The sequence below is a fragment of the Ranitomeya variabilis genome, chromosome 5 (genome assembly GCF_051348905.1).
Source record: "Ranitomeya variabilis isolate aRanVar5 chromosome 5, aRanVar5.hap1, whole genome shotgun sequence".
NCBI lineage: Eukaryota > Metazoa > Chordata > Amphibia > Anura > Dendrobatidae > Ranitomeya > Ranitomeya variabilis.
Window position 1 is genome coordinate 232,240,871 of NC_135236.1, and position 13,316 is coordinate 232,254,186.

The 13,316-nt window shown below is 41.8% G+C and overlaps 1 protein-coding gene across 2 annotated transcripts in view; it reads left to right on the plus strand.

The window, feature by feature from the left end:
• ENTREP2 (endosomal transmembrane epsin interactor 2) overlaps positions 1-13,316 on the plus strand; it is a 1,414,087-nt gene that overhangs the window by 166,752 nt on the left and 1,234,019 nt on the right. The window lies entirely within an intron of this gene.

Consider the following 13,316-nt stretch of genomic DNA (forward strand, 5'->3'; position numbering starts at 1 on the left):
TTTTTCTGCACATACAGTGAGTCTCCAATTTATGGACATCTGACTTGCGTACGACCACTAGTTCTGAATGTCCGATATTCAAAATAAACAGTAAAAAAAAAAAAACCTTAACGTTGACCTGTCAGGCTGACGTCCTGTCCTCAAAACCTACAAAAAAGTCCTCAAGGCCAACAGAGAACATACCCCTAAGCCTTAAACATGTGAACCAACAAACAAAAAAGGATGGATCAATAAATAATATTAAAAAAATAATATCGATGTACTCACAGTGTAACTGTGTATAAAATCCAAACCATATAGGGGTTTATTATGAATCAGTACAAAATTTTTATTCGAAAAATATATTAACATACATACAAGGTAAGAGGTGAGCAGAAATTGACAGCTAAACCGCCAGTGTGAATAAATGATGGAAAACTGCACCGGTAGAAAAAACACACATATATCCTGGAGCAACACCTGCAGTATACAATGCTATAGGATAATCAGTGCAATGGTCAGAGTGCTAAGAGAATCATATCAAAAAGTAAGTAGGCATAATAGCCTTACAAAGAATCCTCTATGCACCAGAAATCAGAAGTAAACATAGGCATTGATTGGACCCACAGTGAGTAATACTGAATCTAAGCCAATGGTGGCTATATACTAATACCTTGGGACATGATGGCAGAGGATGCAGGCGTGCTGACAGGACAGAAAGAGCCTTGATGCATGTTTCACCACCTTGGCTTCGTCAGGAGGCATCAGAGTCCTATGTATGTCCAGTGCACATCTTGCCACATGTATGCAGTCCTTGATCAGCCGGTCGAGGGTGCATACTGCTGTGCGAGATGTGAGCACATTGTGCATTTGGAAACCCAGATACTGGATCTAAATGTGCAGCTGGCAACACTGAGATCCATAGACAATATGGAGAGGAGTCTTCTGCTCACAGAGCAGACGCTCAATGGGATAGATGAGGAGGGGGATGGTAGGATGGAGCTGCAGGACAGTGTGGCAGTTAGCTGGGTGACAGATAGAAGGCGGGGTAGAGGGAAGAGTGCCAGGGAGGCTAGTCCTGATCTGGCACACCCCAATAAGTTTGCTAAGTTGGCAGATGAGGGGGGTGCCAGTACAGGGGTAGCACTGCTGCAGCCAGGCATGTCCTCTGAAAGCCGGAGGAGTGACTGCTCCAGTAAGGAGGGAAATAGGAGAGCAGGGCAGGCCAGACAGGTGCTGGTAGTGGGGGACTCAATTATTAGGGGAACAGATGGGGCAATCTGTCACAAAGACAGGGATCATCGGACGGTGTGCTGCCTACCTGGTGCTCGAGTCCGACACATCGCTGATCGGGTGGACAGATTACTGGGAGGGGCTGGTGAGGACCCAGCGGTCATGGTGCACATTGGCACAAATGACAAAGTTAGAGGTAGGTGGAAGGTCCTTAAAGATGATTTCAGGGAATTAGGCTGCAAGCTGAAAGCAAGGACCTCCAACGTGGTATTTTCCGAAATACTGCCTGTACCACGTGCCACGCCAGAGAGGCAACGGGAGATTAGGGAGGTTAATAAGTGGCTCAAGAATTGGTGTAGGAAGGAGGGGTTTGGGTTCCTGCAGAACTGGGCCGACTTCTCAGTTGGCTACAGGCTCTACGCTAGGGACGGGCTGCACCTCAATGGGGAAGGGGCAGCTGTGCTGGGGGAGAAAATGGTTAGAAGGTTGGAGGAGTGTTTAAACTAGGGATTGGGGGGGAGGGTATTCATTTTATAGGAGGGGAAGATAGAGACCTGGGCACAAATAAGGAAGTTGGGGGTGGCGGTGGCATGGGGGGTGGGGTTAGAACAGTTAGTAATTTAAGAAAGAATAGAGGTACAGAGAGGAACATCAAGTGCATGTATACTAATGCCAGAAGCCTCGCCAACAAAATGGATGAATTAGAACTAATGTTGTTGGAGCATAATTATGACATGGTGGGGATATCTGAGACGTGGCTGGATGAGAGCCATGACTGGGCTGTTAACTTGCAGGGCTATAGCCTGTTCAGAAATGACCGTACAGATAAGCGAGGGGGAGGGGTGTGTCTATATGTAAAATCTTCCTTAAAACCCATCCTGCGTGATAATATAGGTGAATTTAATGAAAATGTAGAGTCCCTGTGGGTGGAGATAAGGGGAGGGGGAAAAAATAATAAATTACTGATAGGGATTTGTTATAAATCTCCAAAAATAATGGAAGCAATGGAGAATATCCTCGTAAAGCAAATAGATGAAGCTGCGACTCAAGGAGAAGTCATTATTATGGGGGACTTCAACTACCCTGAAATAGATTGGGGAACAGAAACCTGCAGTTCCAGTAAAGGTAATCGGTTTTTGACAACTATGAGAGACAATTACCTTTCACAACTGGTTCAGGACCCAACAAGGAGGGGGGCACTGCTAGACCTAATATTAACCAACAGGCCAGACCGCATATCAAATATAAGGGTTGGGGGTCACTTGGGGAATAGTGATCACAAAATAATAAGTTTTCATGTAACCTTTAATAAGATGGGTAGTAGGGGGGTGACAAGGACACTAAACTTCAGGGGGGCAAATTTCCAACGGATGAGAGAGGATCTTGGCGCAATTAACTGGGACGATATCCTGAGACACAAAAATACACAAAGAAAATGGGAGACGTTTATTAGCATCCTGGATAGGACCTGTGCACAGTATATACCGTATGGGAATAAACATACTAGAAATAGGAGGAAACCAATATGGCTAAATAGAGCTGTAAGGGGCGCAATAAGGGACAAAAAGAAAGCATTTAGAGAATTAAAGGAAGTAGGTAGTGAGGAAGCATTAAATAAATACAGAAAATCAAATAAATTCTGTAAAAAGCAAATCAAGGCAGCAAAGATTGAGACAGAGAGACTCATTGCCAGAGAGAGTAAAAATAATCCCAAAATATTCTTTAACCCCTTAATCCCATATGACGTACTATACCGTCGAGGTGGGGTGGGCCTTAATTCCCGGTGACGGTATAGTACGTCATACGCGATCGGCCGCGCTCACGGGGGGAGCGCGGCCGATCGCGGCCGGGTGTCGGCTGCATATCGCAGCTGACATCCGGCACTATGTGCCAGGAGCGGTCACGGACCGCCCCCGGCACATTAACCCCCGGCACACCGCGATCAAACATGATCGCGGTGTACCGGCGGTACAGGGAAGCATCGCGCAGGGAGGGGGCTCCCTGCGGGCTTCCCTGAGACGATCGGTACAAGGTGATGTACTCACCTCGTACCGAACGTCTTCTCCCTGCAGGCCCCGGATCCAAAATGGCCGAGGGGCTGTATCCGGGTCCTGCAGGGAGCACTTCCGGGTCGGAGCAGGCTGCAGATGAAAGCTGCAGCCTGCTCCGATGAAAGTATGATCGCAGATCTGATAGAGTGCTGTGCACACTATCAGATCTGCGATCTGTGATGTCCCCCCCTGGGACAAAGTAAAAAAGTAAAAAAAAAAATTTCCACATGTGTAAAAAAAAAAAATAATAATTCCTAAATAAATAATAATAATAAAAAAAATATTATTCCCATAAATACATTTCTTTATCTAAAAAAAACAAACAAAACCAATAAAAGTACACATATTTAGTATCGCCGCGTCCGTAACGACCCAACCTATAAAACTGGCCCACTAGTTAACCCCTTCAGTAAACACCGTAAGAAAAAAAAAAAAAAAAACGAGGCAAAAAACAACGCTTTATTACCATACCGCCGAACAAAAAGTGGAATAACACGCGATCAAAAAGACGGATATAAATAACCATGTTACCGCTGAAAACGTCATCTTGTCCCGCAAAAAACGAGCCGCCATACAGCATCATCAGCAAAAAAATAAAAAAGTTATAGTCCTCAGAATAAAGCGATGCCAAAATAATTATTTTTTCTATAAAATAGTTTTTATCGTATAAAAGCGTCAAAACATAAAAAAATGATATAAATGAGGTATCGCTGTAATCGTACTGACCCGACGAATAAAACTGCTTTATCAATTTTACCAAGCGCAGAACGGTATAAACGCCTCTCCCAAAAGAAATTCATGAATAGCTGGTTTTTGGTTATTCTGCCTCACAAAAATCGGAATAAAAAGTGATAAAAAATGGTCACGTGTCCGAAAATGTTACCAATAAAAATGTCAACTCGTCCCGCAAAAAACAAGACCTCACATGACTCTGTGGACCAAAATGTGGAAAAATTATAGGTCTCAAAATGTGGAGACGCAAAAACTTTTTTGCTATAAAAAGCGTCTTTTAGTCTGGTTTCACACTTGCGTTTTTATCTGCATGCGTTTTTTAAAAAAACCGCATGTGTGAAAAAATGCATGTAAACGCGGTAAAACGCATGCGTTTTTATAGAAAAACACAAGAAAACAAGAAAAAAACAAAAAACCCTAACCCTACCCCTAACCCTACCCCTAACCTGAAATACGTGGCACTGAAATACGTGGCACTGAAATATACGTTTATATACGTATATACGTATATAAGTGCCACGATATTTTAGTGGCCACGTATATAAGTGCCACGTATTTAAGTGCCACGTATTTAAGTGCCACGTATTTAAGTGCCACGTATTTAAGTGCCACGTATTTAAGTGCCACGTATTTAAGTGCCACGTATTTACGTGCCACGTATTTTTCAGTGCCTGAAATACGTGGCACTGAAATACGTGGCACTGAAATATCGTGGCACTGAAATATCGTGGCACTGAAGTATTTACGTGCCACGTATTTTTCAGTGCCTGAAATACGTGGCACTGAAATACGTGGCACTGAAATACGTGGCACTGAAATATTGTGGCACTGAAATATCGTGGCACTTAAATACGTGGCACTTAAATACGTGGCACTTAAATACGTGGCACTTAAATACGTGGCACTTATATACGTGGCACTTATATACGTGGCACTTATATACGTGGCACTTATATACGTGGCACTTATATACGTGGCACTTATGACTGTCAGAAAATGTTCAGTAAACGGTTAGGGGTAGGGTTTCAGGTAGAATTGGGGAGTTTCCACTGTTCAGGCACATCAGGGGCTCTCCAAACGCGACATGGCGTCCAATCTCAATTCCAGCCAATTCTGCGTTGAAAAAGTAAAACAGTGCTCCTTCCCTTCCGAGCTCTCCCATGCGTCCAAAAAGGGGTTTACCCCAACATATGGGGTATCAGCGTACTAGGGACAAATTGAACAACAACTTCTGGGGTCCAAGTTCTCTTGTTATCCTTGGGAAAATAAAAATTTGGGGGGCTAAAAATCATTTTTGTGGGAAAAAAAATATGTTTTATTTTCACGGCTCTTCGTTGTAAACTGTAGTGAAACACTTGGGGGGTTCAAAGTTCTCACAACACATCTAGATAAGTTCCTTGGGAGGTCTAGTTTCCAATATGGGGTCACTTGTGGGGGGTTTGTACTATTTGGGTACATCAGGGGCTCTGCAAATGCAACGTGACGCCTGCAGACCAATCCATTTAAGTCTGCATTCCAAATGGCGCTCCTTCCCTTCCGAGCTCTGTCATGCGCCCAAACAGTGGTTCCCCCCCACATAGGGGGTATCAGCGTACTCAGGACAAATTGGACAACAACTTTTAGGGTCCAATTTATCCTGATACCCTTGTGAAAATACAAAACTGGGGGCTAAAAAATCATTTTTGTGAAAAAGAAAAATAATTTTTATTTTCACGGCTCTGCGTTATAAACTGTAGTGAAACACTTGGGGGTTCAAAGTTCTCACAACACATCTAGATAAGTTCCTTGGGGGGTCTAGTTTCCAATATGGGGTCACTTGTGGGGGGTTTGTACTGTTTGGGTACATCAGGGGCTCTGCAAATGCAACGTGACGCCTGCAGACCAATCCATTTAAGTCTGCATTCCAAATGGCGCTCCTTCCCTTCCGAGCTCTGTCATGCGCCCAAACAGTGGTCCCTCCCCACAAATGGGGTATCAGCGTACTCCAGACAAATTGGACAACAACTTTTGGGGTCCAATTTATCCTGATACCCTTGTGAAAATACAAAACTGGGGGCTAAAAAATCATTTTTGTGAAAAAAAAAAATAATTTTTATTTTCACGGCTCTGCGTTATAAACTGTAGTGAAACACTTGGGGGTTCAAAGCTCTCAAAACACATCTAGATAAGTTCCTTAGAGGGTCTACTTTCCAAAATGGTGTCACTTGTGGGGGGGTTTAATGTTTAGGCACATCAGGGGCTCTCCAAACGCAACATGGCATCCCATCTTAATTCCAGTCAATTTTGCATTGAAAAGTAAAATAGCGCTTCTTCCCTTCTGAGCTCTGCCCTGCGCCCAAACAATGGTTTACACCCACATATGGGGTATCAGTGTACTCAGGACAAATTGCACAACAATTTTTGGGGTCCAATTTCTTCTCTTACCCTTGGGAAAATAAAAAAATGGGGGTGAAAAGATCATTTTTGTGAAAAAATATGATTTTTTATTTTTACGGCTCTGCATTATAAACTTCTGTGAAGCACTTGTTGGGTCAAAGTGCTCAACACACATCTAGATAAGTTCCTTAAGGGGTCTACTTTCCAAAATGGTGTCACTCGTGGGGGGTTTCAATGTTTAGGCACATTAGGGGCTCTCCAAACGCAACATGGCGTCCCATCTCAATTCCAGTCAATTTTGCATTGAAAAGTCAAATGGCGCTCCTTCCCTTCTGAGCTCTGCCCTGCGCCCAAACAATGGTTTACACCCACATATGGGGTATCAGTGTACTCAGGACAAATTGCACAACAATTTTTGGGGTCCAATTTCTTCTCTTACCCTTGGGAAAATAAAAAATTGGGGGTGAAAAGATCATTTTTGTGAAAAAATATGATTTTTTATTTTTACGGCTCTGCATTATAAACTTCTGTAAAGCACTTGTTGGGTCAAAGTGCTCACCACACATCTAGATAAGTTCCTTAGGGGGTCTACTTTCCAAAATGGTGTCACTTGTTAGGGGTTTCAATGTTTAGGCACATCAAGGGCTCTCTAAATGCAACATGGCGTCCCATCTCAATTCCAGTCAATTTTGCATTGAAAAGTCAAATGGCGCTCCTTCCCTTCCGAGCTCTGCCCTGCGCCCAAACAATGGTTTACACCCACATTTGGGGTATCAGCGTACTCAGGACAAATTGCACAACAATTTTTGGGGTCCAATTTCTTCTCTCACCCTTGGGAAAATAAAAAATTGGGGGTGAAAAGATAATTTTTGTGAAAAAATATGATTTTTTATTTTTACGGCTCTGCATTATAAACTTCTGTAAAGCACTTGTTGGGTCAAAGTGCTTACCACACATCTAGATAAGTTCCTTAGGGGGTCTACTTTCCAAAATGGTGTCACTTGTGGGGGGTTTCAATGTTTAGGCACATCAGGGGCTCTCCAAATGCAACATGGCGTCCCATCTCAATTCCAGTCAATTTTGCATTGAAAAGTCAAATGGCGCTCCTTTGCTTCCAAGCTCTGCCATGCGCCCAAACTGTGGTTTACCCCCACATATGGGGTATCAGCGTACTCAGGACAAATTGTACAACAACTTTTGGGGTCTATTTTCTCCTGTTACCCTTGGTAAAATAAAACAAATTGGAGCTGAAATAAATTTTGTGTGAAAAAAAGTTAAATGTTCATTTTTATTTAAACATTCCAAAAATTCCTGTGAAACACCTGAAGGGTTAATAAACTTCTTGAAAGTGGTTTTGAGTACCTTGAGGGGTGCAGTTTTTAGAATGGTGTCGCACTTGGGTATTTTCTATCATATAGACCCGTCAAAATGACTTCAAATGAGATGTGGTCCCTAAAAAAAAATGGTGTTGTAAAAATGAGAAATTGCTGGTCAACTTTTAACCCTTATAACTCCGTCACAAAAAAAAATTTTGGTTCCAAAATTGTGCTGATGTAAAGTAGACATGTGGGAAATGTTATTTATTAAGTATTTTGTGTGACATATGTCTGTGATTTAAGGGCATAAAAATTCAAAGTTGGAAAATTGCGAAATTTTCAAAATTTTCGCCAAATATTCGTTTTTTTCACAAATAAACGCAAGTTATATCGAAGAAATTTTACCACTAACATGAAGTACAATATGTCACGAGAAAACAGTGTCAGAATCGCCAAGATCCGTTGAAGCGTTCCAGAGTTATAACCTCATAAAGGGACAGTGGTCAGAATTGTAAAAATTGGCCCGGTCATTAACGTGCAAACCACCCTCGGGGCTTAAGGGGTTAACTATATAAATAGCAAGAAACTAAAAAATGACAGTGTTGGCCCCCTTAAAAATAATCTGGGGGAAATGGTGGATGAGGATGAGGAAAAAGCCAATATGCTAAATGACTTTTTTTCATCAGTATTTACAAAAGAAAATCCAATGGCAGACAAAATGACTAGTGATAAAAATTCCCCATTAAATGTCACCTGCTTAACCCAGCAGGAAGTACAGCGGCGTCTAAAAATAACTAAAATTGACAAATCTCCGGGCCCGGATGGGATACACCCCCGAGTACTGCAGGAGCTAAGTACAGTCATTGATAGACCATTATTTTTAATCTTTAAAGACTCCATAATAACAGGGTCTGTACCACAGGACTGGCGTATAGCAAATGTGGTGCCAATATTCAAAAAAGGGGCAAAAACTGAACTCGGTAATTATAGGCCAGTAAGCTTAACCTCTACTGTGGGTAAAATCCTGGAGGGCATTCTAAGGGATACTATACTGGAGTATCTGAAGAGGAATAACCTTATGACCCAGCATCAGCACGGGTTTACTAGGGACCGTTCATGTCAGACTAATTTGATCAGCTTCTATGAAGAGGTAAGTTCCGGACTGGACCAAGGGAACCCAGTGGACGTAGTGTATATGGACTTTTCCAAAGCTTTTGATACGGTGCCACACAAAAGGTTGTTACATAAAATGAGAGTAATGGGGATAGGGGAAAATATGTGTAAGTGGGTTGAGAGCTGGCTCAGGGATAGGAAACAAAGGGTGGTTATTAATGGAGCACACTCGGACTGGGTTGCGGTTAGCAGTGGGGTACCACAGGGGTCAGTATTGGGCCCTCTTCTTTTTAACATATTTATTAATGACCTTGTAGGGGGCATTCAGAGTAGAATTTCAATATTTGCAGATGACACTAAACTCTGCAGGGTAATCAATACAGGGGAGGACAATTTTATATTACAGGATGATTTATGTAAACTAGAAGCTTGGGCTGATAAATGGCAAATGAGCTTTAATGGGGATAAATGTAAGGTCATGCACTTGGGTAGAAGTAATAAGATGTATAACTATGTGCTTAATTCTAAAACTCTGGGCAAAACCGTCAATGAAAAAGACCTGGGTGTATGGGTGGATGACAAACTCATATTCAGTGGCCAGTGTCAGGCAGCTGCTACAAAGGCAAATAAAATAATGGGATGTATTAAAAGAGGCATAGATGCTCATGAGGAGAACATAATTTTACCTCTATACAAGTCACTAGTTCGACCACACTTAGAATACTGTGCACAGTTCTGGTCTCCGGTGTATAAGAAAGACATAGCTGAACTGGAGCGGGTGCAGAGAAGAGCGACCAAGGTTATTAGAGGACTGGGGGGTCTGCAATACCAAGATAGGTTAGTACACTTGGGGCTATTTAGTTTGGAAAAACGAAGGCTAAGGGGTGATCTTATTTTAATGTATAAATATATGAGGGGACAGTACAAAGACCTTTCTGATGATCTTTTTAATCATAGACCTGAGACAGGGACAAGGTGGCATCCTCTACGTCTGGAGGAAAGAAGGTTTAAGCATAATAACAGACGCGGATTCTTTACTGTAAGAACAGTGAGACTATGGAACTCTCTGCCGTATGATGTTGTAATGAGTGATTCATTAATTAAATTTAAGAGGGGACTGGATGCCTTTCTGGAAAAGTATAATATTACAGGGTATATATATTAGATTCCTTGATAAGGCGTTGATCCAGGGAACTAGTCTGATTGCCGTATGTGGAGTCGGGAAGGAATTTTTTTCCCCATGGTGGAGTTACTCTTTGCCACATGGTTTTTTTTTGCCTTCCTCTGGATCAACATGTTAGGGCATGTTAGGTTAGGCTATGGGTTGAACTAGATGGACTTACAGTCTTCCTTCAACCTTAATAACTATATAATAACTATGTAACTATGTAACTATGTAACTTGCTCAGTACCATCCAGAATTGTATTTCTTTAAAAACTATTATCTCATCATAAGATGTGATGACTAGCTGTACTCAAAGATTTACTGGTTGAGCCATATTTTTCTGCACATACAGTGGGTCTCCAATTTATGAACATCTGACTTATGCACGACCACTAGTTCTGAATGTCCGATGTTCAAAATAAACAGTAAAAAAAAAATACTCACCTTAACGCTGACCTGTCAGGCTGCCGTCCTGTTCTCTTCTTTCTACTATTGTGCACCACATCTCCAACCTCTTCCTCTTCACTATTGACCAGAACTCCAGGCCGTGTCCAAGCCAGAGCTCACTGTGGGTCAAAAAATGAAAAGAGCGTCACTTCCACAGGTGAGATAAAAACATTATTTAATTTCTTTAACCTGTAAAACCTGACATTCAAGAATAAAAACTGATGCATTTTTGGCTTCCTAGACTCTGTTAATCATTGCTATGCTTTTCACTTTTCTACTGTTCCTGAGCTACACCAGCTGGAGCTATAGCACCCACTGGTTTTCCTCCCATGGACTTCCAACCTACAAAGTGTTGTAAGCTCTGATGCTTTTTCTACACTCACTGTGGGTCATATGGCGGCATCATTATCACACCTTTATGAAGCACAATAAATTCCTGGTCTATATTAAAGAGGCCAAAGATGCTACACACCCAAGAAGAAGGCTAGACAGCCAAAAAATAAAGTAAATCTCTGAGAGTTCTGCTGCTCGCTGTCCGGCTTGCTTCTTTTTGCTGTCACGTGTCGCATGTCCAAGGTTTCTGGCCACATAAAGGCTCTGGTTGTCACTGTACATCATATGGTCACAATGTCAATCTTGGCCTATAATGAAGAGGCTGGAGATGCGGTATGCCAGACGACGGAAAGAAGACAACCAGACGGCGAGCAGCAGGGTGACTCGTATATGTAAGTATTGGTTAAAGAATGATAAAACAATACTCCCCTCCCTGGCTGCCCTGCTGTCTGGTCCTTTTTTTTTCTGCTGTCACTTGTTGCATCTCCAATGCTTCTGGGCTCGTCCAGGCCTCAGAGATCATTGTGTGGCATAATGTTGTGATGTAAACAACACCTCCGACACCTGGATGCAGCGGTACATCCTGGACTATAGTGAAAGGGCCAGAGATGTCGAGCTCAACAGTGGAAAGAAAAGGACAGGATGGCAGACGGCAAGCAGCGGGGCAGCCAAAGCGGTAAGCTGGGAGGTTAGCATTATTCTTTTCTGCAAGCCCTGTTCCAACATATATATATCAGGATTAAGATAAAAAAAGCTACAGGAAATATTTATTTTGTAACCCATAGACTGTCTGTATATTTCATGGCATTTGAGCTTCATTGTCTGTTTTGAAAAGGTTTTTTTCTTTGCAATTAAACTACTCAATTCTTTCATTAATTACCTAAATAAGAGGAAATAGTGCTTTATTTAGTTATGTCACCTTTTAAATTTGCAACATTTTGGAAGACACATTTACAAATAGAAGAGCTGAAAGGGGGATCCCAGCACATCCACTCAGACAAAATAAAATCTTCTTTTATTAGAACAGTTTAAAAAGGTTTAAAATATGAGGGAAAACCCTCCCAGCCTGATGCGTTTCTGGTGCACTTTAGCACCCCCAGTCGTAGGAATGGCTTTAGCTCCCTATGACTAAGGGTGCTAAAGTGCACCAGAAACGCATCAGGCTTGGAGGGTTTTCCCTCATATTTTAAACCTTTTTAAACTGTTCTAATAAAAGATTTAATTTTAGCTGAGTGGATGAGCTGGAATCACCCTCTTTCATCTTTTTAATTTTGTCTGAAATCACCAGCAGTTGCGGCAGCCACCAGCTTTATTTTGTCTGCAATGATTCCTATGTTTTTACAGCTCCTGCCCTCTCCCCTTTCCCTACCTACAGTTAAAAATAGTTAACTTGATATTTATTTATGGCATTGTTTTGTGAATAATAAAGGAAAGCAATAATACAATATGTTGTAAGTTTAGCAGCTCAAAGTAATGATTGTCCCAGGAAGACCTCTAGATAGCTCACCTTGTACTGAGGTTACTTCTTTCTTCTGTTTGTATTGCGCTACTTTGTATATGCTACATTCTGATTGATTGAATTAATCCTGTCTGCTGCATGCATGGCATCTCCTGGAAGCCGTCATTTGAGAAATCAACTAAGTAACTCAAGGGGATAAATAAAGTTCAAGCATGAATGACTTTTCAGAGCAAACGAACATCATCACGGAGGATCAAGGGTAGACGCTAGAGGTGGTAAACTGCAGGAACATCTGAATATTTTGTGGACCCAGAGTAACTCAGGGCAAATTATCCTGCCCTGATCTCTTTTCATATTTGGAAAGTGTGAGCTGTGCTAAAATGTTCATATATTGTATATTGTCTGTGTATAAACCATGCTGGATCAGTATCAGATTCTTCATTGGATACACAGTACAGAACATTTGAAAGATAAGGGTGGTATCATCAATACTGCCACTTTATATATGTCCTGTTAGGCAGTATGAATGAGCTGAGGTTCTCCATAGAGTGTAGACCGAAAGTGATCAGCTTATAATTGGCCAAGCTATAAAAAAGGTGTTGTCTTCATGGGTCAACCATATCTGGAAAATAAGCTGTATATGTTTTTTCTGGTCAGATAAATAGTGGAAAATACCCCATTTACACCCAAAACATGACCACATTGCTTGTGGCACACTTATTAGTTGGTATAATAAAACGAATTATGCTCACCTTGTTCCGTTGGTTATGTTTTGGTGCTTTTCTGATACTAGCTGGCCTATGCTAACTGATTGTAACGTCAATGCACTGGAAACGGTCAAAAATATCTTCTCAGCTAATCACTTGATGTCATCGATGTGGCTACTTACCGGCTAAGCGAGAATTTCCAGTCATTTCCGATGTGTTGAAGATACTGTAAGAGCAGGAAGCACAGAACAGCAGGCACAGAAGTGTGGGCTGAAACAGGACCTGGAGGGGATTGGTATAGATAAGTATTGGGTTTTTTTGCGCTATTTTTAACCCAGCTGAGATCTACAAGCAATCGTTTTTATTCCTTCATACACCCCTTTAAGGCTTCTATAACATTTTCAT